This window comes from Lemur catta, chromosome 5 (assembly GCF_020740605.2).
Source record: "Lemur catta isolate mLemCat1 chromosome 5, mLemCat1.pri, whole genome shotgun sequence".
Taxonomy (NCBI): Eukaryota; Metazoa; Chordata; class Mammalia; order Primates; family Lemuridae; genus Lemur; species Lemur catta.
The window spans coordinates 81,741,528-81,763,367 of NC_059132.1; positions in this window are offsets into that span (position 1 = coordinate 81,741,528).

Consider the following 21,840-nt stretch of genomic DNA (forward strand, 5'->3'; position numbering starts at 1 on the left):
AGGATGCAGAGACCAACCTTAGGACAATTACGGTGAAAAGTGCTTAGGAAAAATACCAAATAGTTCTCCACTTAGCGGTTCTTTCAAAAGTTGGGCCACACATCTCTTGGAAAGATCGAGTTACTTTGGCCTAGCCTTCGATTCGTCTGGAGAAGCAATCGCCATTCCTAGCTGATGAATCAAATGATTCTGAAAGGAACGGTGAAAAGTGCGGATCCTGTTTCAGTCTTTAGACTGAAACAGGATCCGCACTATTCTCCTGTCCCACAAAGGCGCACTTCTCATGTCTGGCGCTAGTCCAACAAACCCAGGACTGACAGAGGCCCTGCACTTGCCACCCCAGAAAAATATCTCATCTCCAAAGAAGGATTCTTCCGCTAACGGTTGAAAAGGGCTCCCGTTCTTGAAACAGTGGTGAAAAAATGGTGAAATAATACTGAAAACAATGCTATCTTCCAAGGCTCCTGTGCCAGCTATGGGAAATAGCAAGTTACCTGGGCCTCAGCAGAGGTTTCTCTGCAAAAAGCATCATAGGCTTCAGGATGCAGAGACCGACCTCATGACTATTACCGTGCCAAACGCCATGGAAATGGCAAATAATTACCAACACACTGATCATTTCAAATGTCAGTATGAAATCTGAAGCACGATCCACACTTTTCCCATCTCACGCAATTATGCACTTTCCAACTTTGGAGGTAAACAAATCAAAGGCAGGGCTGACAGAAGCCCCGCACTTACACCCCACCATGAAATCTCAACTACCAGGCAGGATTCTTATGCTAATGCGAGAACTCTGCTCGGGTTCTGAAAATAATGCTGAAACCACAACAGAATAATACTTAAAAGAACACTTTCTTGGTAGTCTCTAGGACAAACTATTGGAAATGCCAAGATTACTGGGCCTCAGCCTGTTTCGTCTGTGAAAACTCTCGTATGCTTAAGGATGCAGAGACCAACCTTATGACAACTACGGTGAAAAGTGCTTCGGAAAAATAACAAATAGTTCTCCACTTAGCGGTTCTTTCAAAAGTTGGGCCACACACCTCTTGGAAAGATCGAGTTACTTTGGTCAAGCCTTCGATTGGTCTGGAGAAGCAATCGCCATTCCTAGCTGATGAATCAAATGATTCTGAAAGGAACGGTGAAAAGTGCGGGTCCTGTTTCAGTCTTTAGACTGAAACAGGATCCGCACTATTCACCTGTCCCACAAAGGCGCACTTCTCATGTCTGGCGCTAGTCCAACAAACCCAGGACTGACAGAGGCCCTGTACTTGCCACCCCAGAAAAATATCTCATCTCCAAAGAAGGATTCTTCCGCTAACGGTTGAAAAGGGCTCCCGTTCTTGAAACAGTGGTGAAAAAATTATGAAATAATACTGAAAACAATGCTATCTTCCAAGGCTCCTGTGCCAGCTATGGGAAATAGCAAGTTCCCTAGGCCTCAGCAGAGGTTACTCTGCAAAAAGCATCATAGGCTTCAGGATGCAGAGACCGACCTCATGACTATTACGGTGCCAAACGCCATGGAAATGGCAAATAATTACCAACACACTGGTCATTTCAAAGTGTCAGGATGAAATCTGAAGCACGATCCACACTTTTCCCATCTCACGCAAATATGCACTTTCCAACACTGGAGGTAAACAAATCAAAGGCAGGGCTGACAGAAGCCCCGCACTTACACCCCACCATGAAATCTCAACTACCAGGCAGGATTCTTATGCTATTGCGAGAACCCTGCTCGGGTTCTGAAAATAATGCTGAAACCACAACGGAATAATACTTAAAAGAACACTTTCTTGGTAGTCTCTAGGACCAACTATTGGAAATGCCAAGATTACTGGGCCTCAGCCTGTTTCGTCTGTGAAAACTCTCGTATGCTTAAGGATGCAGAGACCAACCTTATGACAACTACGGTGAAAAGTGCTTCGGAAAAATACCAAATAGTTCTCCACTTAGCGGTTCTTTCAAAAGTTGGGCCACACACCTCTTGGAAAGATCGAGTTACTTTGGTCTAGCCTTCGATTGGTCTGGAGAAGCAATCGCCATTCCTAGCTGATGAATCAAATGATTCTGAAAGGAACGGTGAAAAGTGCGGGTCCTGTTTCAGTCTTTAGACTGAAAGAGGATCCGCACTATTCACCTGTCCCACAAAGGCGCACTTCTCATGTCTGGCGCTAGTCCAACAAACCCAGGACTGACAGAGGCCCTGCACTTGTCACCCCAGAAAAATATCTCATCTCCAAAGAAGGATTCTTCCGCTAAAGGTTGAAAAGGGCTCCCGTTCTTGAAACAGTGGTGAAAAAATGGTGAAATAATACTGAAAACAATCCTATCTTCCAAGGCTCCTGTGCCAGCTATGGGAAATAGCAAGTTACCTGGGCCTCAGCAGAGGTTTCTCTGCAAAAAGCATCATAGGCTTCAGGATGCAGAGACCGACCTCATGACTATTACGGTGCCAAACGCCATGGAAATGGCAAATAATTACCAACACACTGGTCGTTTCAAAGTGTCAGGATGAAATCTGAAGCACGATCCACACTTTTCCCATCTCACGCAAATATGCACTTTCCAACTCTGGAGGTAAACAAATCAAAGGCAGGGCTGACAGAAGCCCCGCACTTACACCCCACCATGAAATCTCAACTACCAGGCAGGATTCTTATGCTAATGCGAGAACCCTGCTCGGGTTCTGAAAATAATGCTGAAACCACAATGGAATAATACTTAAAAGAACACTTTCTTGGTAGTCTCTAGGACCAACTATTGGAAATGCCAAGATTAATGGGCCTCAGCATGTTTCGTCTGTGAAAACTCTGGTATGCTTAAGGATGCAGAGACCAACCTTATGACAACTACGGTGAAAAGTGCTTCAGAAAAATACCAAATAGTTCTCCACTTAGCGGTTCTTTCAAAGGTTGGGCCACACACCTCTTGGAAAGATCGAGGTACTTCGGCCTAGCCTTCGATTGGTCTGGAGAAGCAATCGCCATTCCTAGCTGATGAATCAAATGATTCTGAAAGGAACGGTGAAAAGTGCGGATCCTGTTTCAGTCTTTAGACTGAAACAGGATCCGCATTATTCACCTGTCCCACAAAGGCGCACTTCTCATTTCTGGCGCTAGTGCAACAAACCCAGGACTGACAGAGGCCCTGCATTTGCCACCCCAGAAAAATATCTCATTTCCAAAGAAGGATTCTTCCGATAACGGTTGAAAAGGGCTCCCGTTCTTGAAACAGTGGTGAAGAAATGGTGAAATAATACTGAAAACAATCCTATCTTCCAAGGCTCCTGTGCCAGCTATGGGAAATAGCAAGTTACCTGGGCCTCAGCAGAGGTTTCTCTGCAAAAAGCATCATAGGCTTCAGGATGCAGAGACCGACCTCATGACTATTACGGGGCCAAACGCCATGGAAATGGCAAATAATTACCAACACACTGGTCATTTCAAAGTGTCAGGATGAAATCTGAAACACGATCCACACTTTTCTCATCTCACCCAACTATGCACTTTCCAACTCTGGAGGTAAACAAATCAAAGGCAGGGCTGACAGAAGCCCCCCACTTACACCCCACCATGAAATCTCAACTACCAGGCAGGATTCTTATGCTAATGCGAGAACCCTGCTCCGGTACTGAAAATAATGCTGAAACCACAAAGGAATAATACTTAAAGGAACACTTTCTTGGTAGTCTCTAAGACCAACTATTGGAAATGCCAAGATTACTGGGCCTCGGCCTGTTTCGTCTGTGAAGACACTGGTATGCTTAAGGATGCAGAGACCAACCTTATGACAATTACGGTGAAAAGTGCTTCGGAAAAATAACAAATAGTTCTCCACTTAGCGGTTCTTTCAAAAGTTGGGCCACACACCTCTTGGAAAGATCGAGTTACTTTGGCCTAGCCTTCGATTGGTCTGGAGAAGCAATCGCCATTCCTAGCTGATGAATCAAATGATTCTGAAAGGAACGGTGAAAAGTGCGGGTCCTGTTTCAGTCTTTAGACTGAAACAGGATCCGCACTATTCACCTGTCCCACAAAGGCGCACTTCTCATGTCTGGCGCTAGTCCAACGAACCCAGGACTGACAGAGGCACTGCACTTGCCACCCCAGAAAAATATCTCATCTCCAAAGAAGGATCCTTCCGCTAACGGTTGAAAAGGGCTCCCGTTCTTGAAACAGTGGTGAAAAAATGATGAAATAATACTGAAAACAATCCTATCTTCCAAGGCTCCTGTGCCAGCTATGGGAAATAGCAAGTTACCTGGGCCTCAGCAGAGGTTTCTCTGCAAAAAGCATCATAGGCTTCAGGATGCAGAGACCGACCTCATGACTATTACCGGGCCAAACGCCATGGAAATGGCAAATAATTACCAACACACTGGTCATTTCAAAGAGTCAGGATGAAATCTGAAGCACGATCCACACTTTTCCCATCTCACGCAACTATGCACTTTCCAACTCTGGAGGTAAACAAATCAAAGGCAGGGGTGACAGAAGCCCCCCACTTACACCCCACCATGAAATCTCAACTACCAGGCAGGATTCTTATGCTAATGCGAGAAACCTGCTCGGGTTCTGAAATTAATGCAGAAACCACAACAGAATAATACTTAAAAGAACAGTTTCTTGGTAGTCTCTAGGACCAACTATTGGAAATGCCAAGATTAATGGGCCTCAGCCTGGTTCGTCTGTGAAATCTCTGGTATGCTTAAGGATGCAGAGACCAACCTTAGGACAATTACGGTGAAAAGTGCTTAGGAAAAATACCAAATAGTTCTCCACTTAGCGGTTCTTTCAAAAGTTGGGCCACACATCTCTTGGAAAGATCGAGTTACTTTGGCCTAGCCTTCGATTCGTCTGGAGAAGCAATCGCCATTCCTAGCTGATGAATCAAATGATTCTGAAAGGAACGGTGAAAAGTGCGGATCCTGTTTCAGTCTTTAGACTGAAACAGGATCCGCACTATTCACCTGTCCCACAAAGGCGCACTTCTCATGTCTGGCGCTAGTCCAACAAACCCAGGACTGACAGAGGCCCTGCACTTGCCACCCCAGAAAAATATCTCATCTCCAAAGAAGGATTCTTCCGCTAACGGTTGAAAAGGGCTCCCGTTCTTGAAACAGTGGTGAAAAAATGGTGAAATAATACTGAAAACAATGCTATCTTCCAAGGCTCCTGTGCCAGCTATGGGAAATAGCAAGTTACCTGGGCCTCAGCAGAGGTTTCTCTGCAAAAAGCATCATAGGCTTCAGGATGCAGAGACCGACCTCATGACTATTACCGTGCCAAACGCCATGGAAATGGCAAATAATTACCAACACACTGATCATTTCAAATGTCAGTATGAAATCTGAAGCACGATCCACACTTTTCCCATCTCACGCAATTATGCACTTTCCAACTCTGGAGGTAAACAAATCAAAGGCAGGGCTGACAGAAGCCCCGCACTTACACCCCACCATGAAATCTCAACTACCAGGCAGGATTCTTATGCTAATGTGAGAACTCTGCTCGGGTTCTGAAAATAATGCTGAAACCACAACAGAATAATACTTAAAAGAACACTTTCTTGGTAGTCTCTAGGACAAACTATTGGTAATGCCAAGATTACTGGGCCTCAGCCTGTTTCGTCTGTGAAAACTCTCGTATGCTTAAGGATGCAGAGACCAACCTTATGACAACTACGGTGAAAAGTGCTTCGGAAAGATAACAAATAGTTCTCCACTTAGCGGTTCTTTCAAAAGTTGGGCCACACACCTCTTGGAAAGATCGAGTTACTTTGGTCAAGCCTTCGATTGGTCTGGAGAAGCAATCGCCATTCCTAGCTGATGAATCAAATGATTCTGAAAGGAACGGTGAAAAGTGCGGGTCCTGTTTCAGTCTTTAGACTGAAACAGGATCCGCACTATTCATCTGTCCCACAAAGGCGCACTTCTCATGTCTGGCGCTAGTCCAACAAACCCAGGACTGACAGTGGCCCTGTACTTGCCACCCCAGAAAAATATCTCATCTCCAAAGAAGGATTCTTCCGCTAACGGTTGAAAAGGGCTCCCGTTCTTTAAACAGTGGTGAAAAAATTATGAAATAATACTGAAAACAATGCTATCTTCCAAGGCTCCTGTGCCAGCTATGGGAAATAGCAAGTTCCCTAGGCCTCAGCAGAGGTTACTCTGCAAAAAGCATCATAGGCTTCAGGATGCAGAGACCGACCTCATGACTATTACGGTGCCAAACGCCATGGAAATGTCAAATAATTACCAACACACTGGTCATTTCAAAGTGTCAGGATGAAATCTGAAGCACGATCCACACTTTTCCCATCTCACGCAAATATGCACTTTCCAACACTGGAGGTAAACAAATCAAAGGCAGGGCTGACAGAAGCCCCGCACTTACACCCCACCATGAAATCTCAACTACCAGGCAGGATTCTTATGCTAATGCGAGAACCCTGCTCGGGTTCTGAAAATAATGCTGAAACCACAACGGAATAATACTTAAAAGAACACTTTCTTGGTAGTCTCTAGGACCAACTATTGGAAATGCCAAGATTACTGGGCCTCAGCCTGTTTCGTCTGTGAAAACTCTCGTATGCTTAAGGATGCAGAGACCAACCTTATGACAACTACGGTGAAAAGTGCTTCGGAAAAATAACAAATAGTTCTCCACTTAGCGGTTCTTTCAAAAGTTGGGCCACACACCTCTTGGAAAGATCGAGTTACTTTGGTCTAGCCTTCGATTGGTCTGGAGAAGCAATCGCCATTCCTAGCTGATGAATCAAATGATTCTGAAAGGAACGGTGAAAAGTGCGGGTCCTGTTTCAGTCTTTAGACTGAAAGAGGATCCGCACTATTCACCTGTCCCACAAAGGCGCACTTCTCATGTCTGGCGCTAGTCCAACAAACCCAGGACTGACAGAGGCCCTGCACTTGCCACCCCAGAAAAATATCTCATCTCCAAAGAAGGATTCTTCCGCTAACGGTTGAAAAGGGCTCCCGTTCTTGAAACAGTGGTGAAAAAATTATGAAATAATACTGAAAACAATCCGATCTTCCAAGGCTCCTGTGCCAGCTATGGGAAATAGCAAGTTACCTGGGCCTCAGCAGAGGTTTCTCTGCGAAAAGCATCATAGACTTCAGGATGCAGAGACCGACCTCATGACTACTACGGGGCAAAACGCCATGGAAATGGCAAATAATTACCAACACACTGGTCATTTCAAAGTGTCAGGATGAAATCTGAAGCACGATCCACACTTTTCCCATCTCACGCAACTATGCACTTTCCAACTCTGGAGGTAAACAAATCAAAGGCAGGGCTGACAGAAGCCCCGCACTTACACCCCACCATGAAATCTCAACTACCAGGCAGGATTCTTATGCTAATGCGAGAACCCTGCTCGGGTACTGAAAATAATGCTGAAACCACAACGGAATAATACTTAAAAGAACACTTTCTTGCTAGTCTCTTGGAGAAACTATTGGAAATGCCAAGATTACTGGGCCTCAGCCTGTTTCGTCTGTGAAGACTCTGGTATGCTTAAGGATGCAGAGACCAACCTTATGACAACTACGGTGAAAAGTGCTTCGGAAAAATACCAAATAGTTCTCCGCTTAGCGGTTCTTTCAAAAGTTGGGCCACACACCTCTTGGAAAGATCGAGTTACTTTGGCCTAGCCTTCGATTGGTCTGGAGAAGCAATCGCCATTCCTAGCTGATGAATCAAATGATTCTGAAAGGAACGGTGAAAAGTGCGGATCCTGTTTCAGTCTTTAGACTGAAACAGGATCCGCACTATTCACCTGTCCCACAAAGGCGCACTTCTCATGTCTGGCGCTAGTCCAACAAACCCAGGACTGACAGAGGCCCTGCACTTGCCACCCCAGAAAAATATCTCATCTCCAAAGAAGGATTCTTCCGCTAACGGTTGAAAAGGGCTCCCGTTCTTGAAACAGTGGTGAAAAAATGGTGAAATAATACTGAAAACAATCCTATCTTCCAAGGCTCCTGTGCCAGCTATGGGAAATAGCAAGTTACCTGGGCCTCAGCAGAGGTTTCTCTGCAAAAAGCATCATAGGCTTCAGGATGCAGAGACCGACCTCATGACTATTACGGTGCCAAACGCCATGGAAATGGCAAATAATTACCAACACACTGATCATTTCAAATTTCAGTATGAAATCTGAAACACGATCCATACTTTTCCCATCTCACGCAATTATGCACTTTGCAACTCTGGAGGTAAACAAATCAAAGGCAGGGCTGACAGAATCCCCCAACTTATACCCCACCCAGAAATCTCAACTACCAGGCAGGATTCTTATGCTAATGCGAGAATCCTGCTCATGTTCTGTAAATAATGCTGAAACCACAACGAAATAATACTTAAAAGAACACTTTCTTGCTAGTCTCTAGGACAAACTATTGGAAATGCCAAGATTACTGGGCCTCAGCCTGTTTCGTCTGTGAAAACTCTCGTATGCTTAAGGATGCAGAGACCAACCTTATGACAACTACGGTGAAAAGTGCTTCGGAAAAATACCAAATAGTTCTCCACTTAGCGGTTCTTTCAAAAGTTGGGCCACACACCTCTTGGAAAGATCGAGGTACTTTGGCCTAGCCTTCGATTGGTCTGGAGAAGCAATCGCCATTCCTAGCTGATGAATCAAATGATTCTGAAAGGAACGGTGAAAAGTGCGGATCCTGTTTCAGTCTTTAGACTGAAACAGGATCCGCACTATTCACCTTTCCCACAAAGGCGCACTTCTCATGTCTGGTGCTAGTCCAACAAACCTAGGACTGACAGAGGCCCTGCACTTGCCACCCCAGAAAAATATCTCATCTCCAAAGAAGGATTCTTCCGCTAACGGTTGAAAAGGGCTCCCGTTCTTGAAACAGTGGTGAAAAAATGGTGAAATAATACTGAAAACAATCCTATCTTCCAAGGATCCCGTGCCTGCTATGGGAAATAGCAAGTTACCTGGGCCTCAGCAGAGGTTTCTGTGCAAAAAGCATCATAGGCTTCAGGATGCAGAGACCGACCTCATGACTATTACCGGGCCAAACGCCATGGAAATGGCAAATAATTACCAACACACTGATCATTTCAAATGTCAGTATGAAATCTGAAACACAATCTACACTTTTCCCATCTCACGCAATTTTGCACTTTCCAACTCTGGAGGTAAACAAATCAAAGGCAGGGCTGACAGAATCCCCCAACTTATACCCCCTCCCCAGAAATCTCAACTACCTGACAGGATTCTTATGCTAATGCAAGAACCCTGCTCGGGTTCTGAAAATAATGCTGAAAACACAACAGAATAATACTTAAAAGAACACTTTCTTGGTAGTCTCTAGGACCAACTATTGGAAATGCCAAGATTAATGGGCCTCAGCCTGTTTCGTCTGTGAAAACTCTGGTATGCTTAAGGATGCAGAGACCAAGCTTAGGACAATTACGGTGAAAAGTGCTTCGGAAAAATACCAAATAGTTCTCCACTTAGCGGTTCTTTCAAAAGTTGGGCCACACACCTCTTGGAAAGATCGAGGTACTTTGGCCTAGCCTTCGATTGGTCTGGAGAAGCAATCGCCATTCCTAGCTGATGAATCAAATGATTCTGAAAGGAACGGTGAAAACTGCGGATCCTGTTTCAGTCTTTAGACTGAAACAGGATCCGCACTGTTCACCTGTCCCACAAAGGCGCACTTCCCAGGTCTGGCGCCAATCCAACAAACCCAGGACTGACAGAGGCCCTGCACTTGCCACCCCAGAAAAATATCTCATCTCCAAAGAAGGATTCTTCCGCTACCGGTTGAAAAGGGCTCCCGTTCTTGAAACAGTGGTCAAAAAACGGTGAAATAATACTGAAAACAATCCTATCTTCCAAGGATCCTGTGCCAGCTATGGGAAAGAGCAAGTTACCTGGGCCTCAGCAGAGGTTTCTCTGCAAAAAGCATCATAGGCTTCAGGATGCAGAGACTGACCTCATGACTATTAAGGTGCCAAACGCCATGGAAATGGCAAATAATTACCAACACACTGGTCATTTCAAAGTGTCTGGATGAAATCTGAAACACGATCCACACTTTTCCCATCTCACGCAATTATGCACTTTCCAACTCTGGAGGTAAACAAATCAAAGGCAGGGCTGACAGAAGCCCCCAACTTATACCCCACCCAGAAATCTCAACTACCAGGCAGGATTCTTATGCTAATGCGAGAACCCTGCTCATGTTCTGAAAATAATGCTGAAACCACAACGAAATAATACTTAAAAGAACACTTTCTTGCTAGTCTCTAGGACAAACTATTGGAAATGCCAAGATTACTGGGCCTCAGCCTGTTTCGTCTGTGAAAACTCTCGTATGCTTAAGGATGCAGAGACCAACCTTATGACAACTACGGTGAAAAGTGCTTCGGAAAAATACCAAATAGTTCTCCACTTAGCGGTTCTTTCAAAAGTTGGGCCACACACCTCTTGGAAAGATCGAGGTACTTTGGCCTAGCCTTCGATTGGTCTGGAGAAGCAATCGCCATTCCTAGCTGATGAATCAAATGATTCTGAAAGGAACGGTGAAAAGTGCGGATCCTGCTTCAGTCTTTAGACTGAAACAGGATCCGCACTATTCACCTGTCCCACAAAGGCGCACTTCTCATGTCTGGCGCTAGTCCAACAAACCCAGGACTGACAGAGGCCCTGCACTTGCCACCCCAGAAAAATATCTCATCTCCAAAGAAGGATTCTTCCGATAACGGTTGAAAAGGGCTCCCGTTCTTGAAACAGTGGTGAAAAAATGGTGAAATAATACTGAAAACAATCCTATCTTCCAAGGCTCCTGTGCCAGCTATGGGAAATAGCAAGTTACCTGGGCCTCAGCAGAGGTTTCTCTGCAAAAAGCATCATAGGCTTCAGGATGCAGAGACCGACCTCATGACTATTACGGTGCCAGACGCCATGGAAATGGAAAATAATTACCAACACACTGGTCATTTCAAAGTGTCAGGATGAAATCTGAAGCACGATCCACACTTTTCCCATCTCACGCAACTATGCACTTTCCAACTCTGGAGGTAAACAAATCAAAGGCAGGGCTGACAGAAGCCCTGCACTTACACCCCAGCATGAAATCTCAACTACCAGGCAGGATTCTTATGCTAATGCGAGAACCCTGCTCGGGTTCTGAAAATAATGCTGAAACCACAACAGAATAATACTTAAAAGAACACTTTCTTGGTAGTCTCTAGGACCAACTATTGGAAATGCCAACATTAATGGGCCTCAGCCTGTTTCGTCTGTGAAAACTCTGGTATGCTTAAGGATGCAGAGACCAACCTTAGGAAAATTACGGTGAAAAGTGCTTCGGAAAAATACCAAATAGTTCTCCACTTAGCGGTTCTTTCAAAAGTTGGGCCACACACCTCTTGGAAAGATCGAGGTACTTTGGCCTAGCCTTCGATTGGTCTGGAGAAGCAATCGCCATTCCTAGCTGATGAATCAAATGATTCTGAAAGGAACGGTGAAAAGTGCGGATCCTGTTTCAGTCTTTAGACTGAAACAGGATCCGCACTATTCACCTGTCCCATAAAGGCGCACTTCTCATGTCTGGCACTAGTCCAACAAACCCCGGACTGACAGAGGCCCTACACTTGCCACCCCAGAAAAATATCTCATCTCCAAAGAAGGATTCTTCCGCTAACGGTTGAAAAGGGCTCCCGTTCTTGAAACAGTGGTGAAAAAATGGTGAAATAATACTGAAAACAATCCTATCTTCCAAGGCTCCTGTGCCAGCTATGGGAAAGAGCAAGTTACCTGGGCCTCAGCAGAGGTTTCTCTGCAAAAAGCATCATAGGCTTCAGGATGCAGAGACCGACCTCTTGACTATTACGGTGCCAAACGCCATGGAAATGGCAAATAATTACCAACACACTGGTCATTTCAAAGTGTCAGGATGAAATCTGAAGCACTATCCACACTTTTCCTGTGTTACGCAAATATGTACTTTCCAACTCTGGAGGTAAACAAATCAAAGGCAGCGCTGACAGAAGCCCAGCACTTACACCCCACCATGAAATCTCAACTACCAGGCAGGATTCTTATGCTAATGCGAGAACCCTGCTCGGGTTCTGAAAATAATGCTGAAACCACAAAGGAATAATACTTAAAAGAACACTTTCTTGGTAGTCTCTAGGACCAACTATTGGAAATGCCAAGATTAATGGGCCTCAGCCTGTTTCGTCTGTGAAAACTCTGGTATGCTTAAGGATGCAGAGACCAACCTTAGGACAATTACGGTGAAAAGTGCTTAGGAAAAATACCAAATAGTTCTCCACTTAGCGGTTCTTTCAAAAGTTGGGCCACACACCTCTTGGAAAGATCGAGGTACTTTGGCCTAGCCTTCGATTGGTCTGGAGAAGCAATCGCCATTCCTAGCTGATGAATCAAATGATTCTGAAAGGAACGGTGAAAAGTGCGGATCCTGTTTCAGTCTTTAGACTGAAACAGGATCCGCACTATTCACCTGTCCCACAAAGGCGCACTTCCCATGTCTGGCGCCAATCCAACAAACCCAGGACTGACAGAGGCCCTGCACTTGCCACCCCAGAAAAATATCTCATCTCCAAAGAAGGATTCTTCCGCTACCGGTTGAAAAGGGCTCCCGTTCTTGAAACAGTGGTCAAAAAACGGTGAAATAATACTGAAAACAATCCTATCTTCCAAGGATCTTGTGCCAGCTATGGGAAATAGCAAGTTACCTGGGCCTCAGCAGAGGTTTCTCTGCAAAAAGCATCATAGGCTTCAGGATGCAGAGACCGACCTCATGACTATTAAGGTGCCAAACGCCATGGAAATGGCAAATAATTACCAACACACTGGTCATTTCAAAGTGTCTGGATGAAATCTGAAACACGATCCACACTTTTCCCATCTCACGCAATTATGCACTTTGCAACTCTGGAGGTAAACAAATCAAAGGCAGGGCTGACAGAAGCCCCCAACTTATACCCCACCCAGAAATCTCAACTACGAGGCAGGATTCTTATGCTAATGCGAGAACCCTGCTCATGTTCTGAAAATAATGCTGAAACCACAACGAAATAATACTTAAAAGAACACTTTCTTGCTAGTCTCTAGGACAAACTATTGGAAATGCCAAGATTACTGGGCCTCAGCCTGTTTCGTCTGTGAAAACTCTCGTATGCTTAAGGATGCAGAGACCAACCTTATGACAACTACGGTGAAAAGTGCTTCGGAAAAATACCAAATAGTTCTCCACTTAGCGGTTCTTTCAAAAGTTGGGCCACACACCTCTTGGAAAGATCGAGTTACTTTGGTCTAGCCTTCGATTGGTCTGGAGAAGCAATCGCCATTCCTAGCTGATGAATCAAATGATTCTGAAAGGAACGGTGAAAAGTGCGGGTCCTGTTTCAGTCTTTAGACTGAAAGAGGATCCGCACTATTCACCTGTCCCACAAAGGCGCACTTCTCATGTCTGGCGCTAGTCCAACAAACCCAGGACTGACAGAGGCCCTGCACTTGCCACCCCAGAAAAATATCTCATCTCCAAAGAAGGATTCTTCCGCTAACGGTTGAAAAGGGCTCCCGTTCTTGAAACAGTGGTGAAAAAATTGTGAAATAATACTGAAAACAATCCGATCTTCCAAGGCTCCTGTGCCAGCTATGGGAAATAGCAAGTTACCTGGGCCTCAGCAGAGGTTTCTCTGCAAAAAGCATCATAGACTTCAGGATGCAGAGACCGACCTCATGACTACTACGGGGCAAAACGCCATGGAAATGGCAAATAATTACCAACACACTGGTCATTTCAAAGTGTCAGGATGAAATCTGAAGCACGATCCACACTTTTCCCATCTCACGCAATTATGCACTTTCCAACTCTGGAGGTAAGCAAATCAAAGGCAGGGCTGACAGAATCCGCCAACTTATACCCCACCCAGAAATCTCAACTACCAGGCAGGATTCTTATGCTAATGCGAGAACCCTGCTCGGGTTCTGAAAATAATGCTGAAACCACAACGGAATAATACTTAAAAGAACACTTTCTTGGTAGTCTCTAGGACCAACTATTGGAAATGCCAAGATTAATGGGCCTCAGCCTGTTTCGTCTGTGAAAACTCTGGTATGCTTAAGGATGCAGAGACCAACCTTAGGACAATTACGGTGAAAAGTGCTTAGGAAAAATACCAAATAGTTCTCCACTTAGCGGTTCTTTCAAAAGTTGGGCCACACACCTCTTGGAAAGATCGAGTTACTTTGGCCTAGCCTTCGATTGGTCTGGAGAAGCAATCGCCATTCCTAGCTGATGAATCAAATGATTCTGAAAGGAACGGTGAAAAGTGCGGATCCTGTTTCAGTCTTTAGACTGAAACAGGATCCGCACTATTCACCTGTCCCACAAAGGCGCACTTCTCATGTCTGGAGCTAGTCCAACAAACCCAGGACTGACAGAGGCCCTGCACTTGCCACCCCAGAAAAATATCTCATCTCCAAAGAAGGATTCTTCCGCTAACGGTTGAAAAGGGCTCCCGTTCTTGAAACAGTGGTGAAAAAATGATGAAATAATACTGAAAACAATCCTATCTTCCAAGGCTCCTGTGCCAGCTATGGGAAATAGCAAGTTACCTGGGCCTCAGCAGAGGTTTCTCTGCAAAAAGCATCATAGGCTTCAGGATGCAGAGACCGACCTCATGACTATTACGGGGCCAAACGCCATGGAAATGGCAAATAATTACCAACACACTGGTCATTTCAAAGTGTCAGGATGAAATCTGAAGCACGATCCACACTTTTCCCATCTCACGCAACTATGCACTTTCCAACTCTGGAGGTAAACAAATCAAAGGCAGGGCTGACAGAAGCCCCGCACTTACACCCCACCATGAAATCTCAACTACCAGGCAGGATTCTTATGCTAATGCGAGAACCCTGCTCGGGTACTGAAAATAATGCTGAAACCACAACGGAATAATACTTAAAAGAACACTTTCTTGCTAGTCTCTTGGAGAAACTATTGGAAATGCCAAGATTACTGGGCCTCAGCCTGTTTCGTCTGTGAAGACTCTGGTATGCTTAAGGATGCAGAGACCAACCTTATGACAACTACGGTGAAAAGTGCTTCGGAAAAATACCAAATAGTTCTCCACTTAGCGGTTCTTTCAAAAGTTGGGCCACACACCTCTTGGAAAGATCGAGTTACTTTGGCCTAGCCTTCGATTGGTCTGGAGAAGCAATCGCCATTCCTAGCTGATGAATCAAATGATTCTGAAAGGAACGGTGAAAAGTGCGGATCCTGTTTCAGTCTTTAGACTGAAACAGGATCCGCACTATTCACCTATCCCACAAAGGCGCACTTCTCATGTCTGGCGCTAGTCCAACAAACCCAGGACTGACAGAGGCCCTGCACTTGCCACCCCAGAAAAATATCTCATCTCCAAAGAAGGATTCTTCCGCTAACGGTTGAAAAGGGCTCCCGTTCTTGAAACAGTGGTGAAAAAATGGTGAAATAATACTGAAAACAATCCTATCTTCCAAGGCTCCTGTGCCAGCTATGGGAAATAGCAAGTTACCTGGGCCTCAGCAGAGGTTTCTCTGCAAAAAGCATCATAGGCTTCAGGATGCAGAGACCGACCTCATGACTATTACGGTGCCAAACGCCATGGAAATGGCAAATAATTACCAACACACTGATCATTTCAAATTTCAGTATGAAATCTGAAACACGATCCATACTTTTCCCATCTCACGCAATTATGCACTTTGCAACTCTGGAGGTAAACAAATCAAAGGCAGGGCTGACAGAATCCCCCAACTTATACCCCACCCAGAAATCTCAACTACCAGGCAGGATTCTTATGCTAATGCGAGAATCCTGCTCATGTTCTGAAAATAATGCTGAAACCACAACGAAATAATACTTAAAAGAACACTTTCTTGCTAGTCTCTAGGACAAACTATTGGAAATGCCAAGATTACTGGGCCTCAGCCTGTTTCGTCTGTGAAAACTCTCGTATGCTTAAGGATGCAGAGACCAACCTTATGACAACTACGGTGAAAAGTGCTTCGGAAAAATACCAAATAGTTCTCCACTTAGCGGTTCTTTCAAAAGTTGGGCCACACACCTCTTGGAAAGATCGAGGTACTTTGGCCTAGCCTTCGATTGGTCTGGAGAAGCAATCGCCATTCCTAGCTGATGAATCAAATGATTCTGAAAGGAACGGTGAAAAGTGTGGATCCTGTTTCAGTCTTTAGACTGAAGCAGGATCCGCACTATTCACCTTTCCCACAAAGGCGCACTTCTCACGTCTGGCGCTAGTCCAACAAACCTAGGACTGACAGAGGCCCTGCACTTGCCACCCCAGAAAAATATCTCATCTCCAAAGAAGGATTCTTCCGCTAACGGTTGAAAAGGGCTCCCGTTCTTGAAACAGTGGTGAAAAAATGGTGAAATAATACTGAAAACAATCCTATCTTCCAAGGCTCCCGTGCCTGCTATGGGAAATAGCAAGTTACCTGGGCCTCAGCAGAGGTTTCTGTGCAAAAAGCATCATAGGCTTCAGGATGCAGAGACCGACCTCATGACTATTACCGGGCCAAACGCCATGGAAATGGCAAATAATTACCAACACACTGATCATTTCAAATGTCAGTATGAAATCTGAAACACAATCTACACTTTTCCCATCTCACGCAATTTTGCACTTTCCAACTCTGGAGGTAAACAAATCAAAGGCAGGGCTGACAGAATCCCCCAACTTATACCCCCCCCCCAGAAATCTCAACTACCTGACAGGATTCTTATGCTAATGCAAGAACCCTGCTCGGGTTCTGAAAATAATGCTGAAAACACAACAGAATAATACTTAAAAGAACACTTTCTTGGTAGTCTCTAGGACCAACTATTGGAAATGCCAAGATTAATGGGCCTCAGCCTGTTTCGTCTGTGAAAACTCTGGTATGCTTAAGGATGCAGAGACCAACCTTAGGACAATTACGGTGAAAAGTGCTTAGGAAAAATACCAAATAGTTCTCCACTTAGCGGTTCTTTCAAAAGTTGGGCCACACACCTCTTGGAAAGATCGAGGTACTTTGGCCTAGCCTTCGATTGGTCTGGAGAAGCAATCGCCATTCCTAGCTGATGAATCAAATGATTCTGAAAGGAACGGTGAAAAGTGCGGATCCTGTTTCAGTCTTTAGACTGAAACAGGATCCGCACTGTTCACCTGTCCCACAAAGGCGCACTTCCCAGGTCTGGCGCCAATCCAACAAACCCAGGACTGACAGAGGCCCTGCACTTGCCACCCCAGAAAAATATCTCATCTCCAAAGAAGGATTCTTCCGCTACCGGTTGAAAAGGGCTCCCGTTCTTGAAACAGTGGTCAAAAAACGGTGAAATAATACTGAAAACAATCCTATCTTCCAAGGATCCTGTGCCAGCTATGGGAAAGAGCAAGTTACCTGGGCCTCAGCAGAGGTTTCTCTGCAAAAAGCATCATAGGCTTCAGGATGCAGAGACTGACCTCATGACTATTAAGGTGCCAAACGCCATGGAAATGGCAAATAATTACCAACACACTGGTCATTTCAAAGTGTCTGGATGAAATCTGAAACACGATCCACACTTTTCCCATCTCACGCAATTATGCACTTTCCAACTCTGGAGGTAAACAAATCAAAGGCAGGGCTGACAGAAGCCCCCAACTTATACCCCACCCAGAAATCTCAACTACCAGGCAGGATTCTTATGCTAATGCGAGAACCCTGCTCATGTTCTGAAAATAATGCTGAAACCACAACGAAATAATACTTAAAAGAACACTTTCTTGCTAGTCTCTAGGACAAACTATTGGAAATGCCAAGATTACTGGGCCTCAGCCTGTTTCGTCTGTGAAAACTCTCGTATGCTTAAGGATGCAGAGACCAACCTTATGACAACTACGGTGAAAAGTGCTTCGGAAAAATACCAAATAGTTCTCCACTTAGCGGTTCTTTCAAAAGTTGGGCCACACACCTCTTGGAAAGATCGAGGTACTTTGGCCTAGCCTTCGATTGGTCTGGAGAAGCAATCGCCATTCCTAGCTGATGAATCAAATGATTCTGAAAGGAACGGTGAAAAGTGCGGATCCTGCTTCAGTCTTTAGACTGAAACAGGATCCGCACTATTCACCTTTCCCACAAAGGCGCACTTCTCATGTCTGGCGCTAGTCCAACAAACCCAGGACTGACAGAGGCCCTGCACTTGCCACCCCAGAAAAATATCTCATCTCCAAAGAAGGATTCTTCCGATAACGGTTGAAAAGGGCTCCCGTTCTTGAAACAGTGGTGAAAAAATGGTGAAATAATACTGAAAACAATCCTATCTTCCAAGGCTCCTGTGCCAGCTATGGGAAATAGCAAGTTACCTGGGCCTCAGCAGAGGTTTCTCTGCAAAAAGCATCATAGGCTTCAGGATGCAGAGACCGACCTCATGACTATTACGGTGCCAGACGCCATGGAAATGGAAAATAATTACCAACACACTGGTCATTTCAAAGTGTCAGGATGAAATCTGAAGCACGATCCACACTTTTCCCATCTCACGCAACTATGCACTTTCCAACTCTGGAGGTAAACAAATCAAAGGCAGGGCTGACAGAAGCCCTGCACTTACACCCCAGCATGAAATCTCAACTACCAGGCAGGATTCTTATGCTAATGCGAGAACCCTGCTCGGGTTCTGAAAATAATGCTGAAACCACAACAGAATAATACTTAAAAGAACACTTTCTTGGTAGTCTCTAGGACCAACTATTGGAAATGCCAACATTAATGGGCCTCAGCCTGTTTCGTCTGTGAAAACTCTGGTATGCTTAAGGATGCAGAGACCAACCTTAGGAAAATTACGGTGAAAAGTGCTTCGGAAAAATACCAAATAGTTCTCCACTTAGCGGTTCTTTCAAAAGTTGGGCCACACACCTCTTGGAAAGATCGAGGTACTTTGGCCTAGCCTTCGATTGGTCTGGAGAAGCAATCGCCATTCCTAGCTGATGAATCAAATGATTCTGAAAGGAACGGTGAAAAGTGCGGATCCTGTTTCAGTCTTTAGACTGAAACAGGATCCGCACTATTCACCTGTCCCATAAAGGCGCACTTCTCATGTCTGGCGCTAGTCCAACAAACCCCGGACTGACAGAGGCCCTACACTTGCCACCCCAGAAAAATATCTCATCTCCAAAGAAGGATTCTTCCGCTAACGGTTGAAAAGGGCTCCCGTTCTTGAAACAGTGGTGAAAAAATGGTGAAATAATACTGAAAACAATCCTATCTTCCAAGGCTCCTGTGCCAGCTATGGGAAAGAGCAAGTTACCTGGGCCTCAGCAGAGGTTTCTCTGCAAAAAGCATCATAGGCTTCAGGATGCAGAGACCAACCTCTTGACTATTACGGTGCCAAACGCCATGGAAATGGCAAATAATTACCAACACACTGGTCATTTCAAAGTGTCAGGATGAAATCTGAAGCACTATCCACACTTTTCCTATCTTACGCAAATATGTACTTTCCAACTCTGGAGGTAAACAAATCAAAGGCAGCGCTGACAGAAGCCCAGCACTTACACCCCACCATGAAATCTCAACTACCAGGCAGGATTCTTATGCTAATGCGAGAACCCTGCTCGGGTTCTGAAAATAATGCTGAAACCACAAAGGAATAATACTTAAAAGAACACTTTCTTGGTAGTCTCTAGGACCAACTATTGGAAATGCCAAGATTAATGGGCCTCAGCCTGTTTCGTCTGTGAAAACTCTGGTATGCTTAAGGATGCAGAGACCAACCTTAGGACAATTACGGTGAAAAGTGCTTAGGAAAAATACCAAATAGTTCTCCACTTAGCGGTTCTTTCAAAAGTTGGGCCACACACCTCTTGGAAAGATCGAGGTACTTTGGCCTAGCCTTCGATTGGTCTGGAGAAGCAATCGCCATTCCTAGCTGATGAATCAAATGATTCTGAAAGGAACGGTGAAAAGTGCGGATCCTGTTTCAGTCTTTAGACTGAAACAGGATCCGCACTATTCACCTGTCCCACAAAGGCGCACTTCCCATGTCTGGCGCCAATCCAACAAACCCAGGACTGACAGAGGCCCTGCACTTGCCACCCCAGAAAAATATCTCATCTCCAAAGAAGGATTCTTCCGCTACCGGTTGAAAAGGGCTCCCGTTCTTGAAACAGTGGTCAAAAAACGGTGAAATAATACTGACAACAATCCTATCTTCCAAGGATCTTGTGCCAGCTATGGGAAATAGCAAGTTACCTGGGCCTCAGCAGAGGTTTCTCTGCAAAAAGCATCATAGGCTTCAGGATGCAGAGACCGACCTCATGACTATTAAGGTGCCAAACGCCATGGAAATGGCAAATAATTACCAACACACTGGTCATTTCAAAGTGTCTGGATGAAATCTGAAACACGATCCACACTTTTCCCATCTCACAAAATTATGCACTTTGCAACTCTGCAGGTAAACAAATCAAAGGCAGGGCTGACAGAAGCCCCCAACTTATACCCCACCCAGAAATCTCAACTACGAGGCAGGATTCTTATGCTAATGCGAGAACCCTGCTCATGTTCTGAAAATAATGCTGAAACCACAACGAAATAATACTTAAAAGAACACTTTCTTGCTAGTCTCTAGGACAAACTATTGGAAATGCCAAGATTACTGGGCCTCAGCCTGTTTCGTCTGTGAAAACTCTCGTATGCTTAAGGATGCAGAGACCAACCTTATGACAACTACGGTGAAAAGTGCTTCGGAAAAATACCAAATAGTTCTCCACTTAGCGGTTCTTTCAAAAGTTGGGCCACACACCTCTTGGAAAGATCGAGGTACTTTGGCCTAGCCTTCGATTGGTCTGGAGAAGCAATCGCCATTCCTAGCTGATGAATCAAATGATTCTGAAAGGAACGGTGAAAAGTGCGGATCCTGTTTCAGTCTTTAGACTGAAACAGGATCCGCACTATTCACCTGTCCCACAAAGGCGCACTTCTCATGTCTGGCGCTAGTCCAACAAACCCAGGACTGACAGAGGCCCTGCACTTGCCACCCCAGAAAAATATCTCATCTCCAAAGAAGGATTCTTCCGCTAACGGTTGAAAAGGGCTCCCGTTCTTGAAACAGTGGTGAAAAAATGGTGAAATAATACTGAAAACAATCCTATCTTCCAAGGCTCCTGTGCCAGCTATGGGAAATAGCAAGTTACCTGGGCCTCAGCAGAGGTTTCTCTGCAAAAAGCATCATAGGCTTCAGGATGCAGAGACCGACCTCATGACTATTACGGTGCCAGACGCCATGGAAATGGAAAATAATTACCAACACACTGGTCATTTCAAAGTGTCAGGATGAAATCTGAAGCACGATCCACACTTTTCCCATCTCACGCAACTATGCACTTTCCAACTCTGGAGGTAAACAAATCAAAGGCAAGGCTGACAGAATCCCCACACCTACAACCCACCCAGAAATCTCAACTACCAGGCAGGATTCTTATGCTAATGCGAGAAGCCTGCTCGGGTTCTGAAAATAATGCTGAAACCACAATGGAATAATATTTAAAAAAACACTTTCTTGGTAGTCTCTAGGACCAACTATTGTAAATGCCAAGATTACTGGGCCTCAGCATGTTTCGTCTGTGAAAACTCTCGTATGCTTAAGGATGCAGAGACCAACCTTATGACAATTGCGGTGAAAAGTGCTTCGGAAAAATACGAAATAGTTCTCCACTTAGCAGTTCTTTCAAAAGTTGGGCCACACACCTCTTGGAAAGATCGAGTTATTTTGGC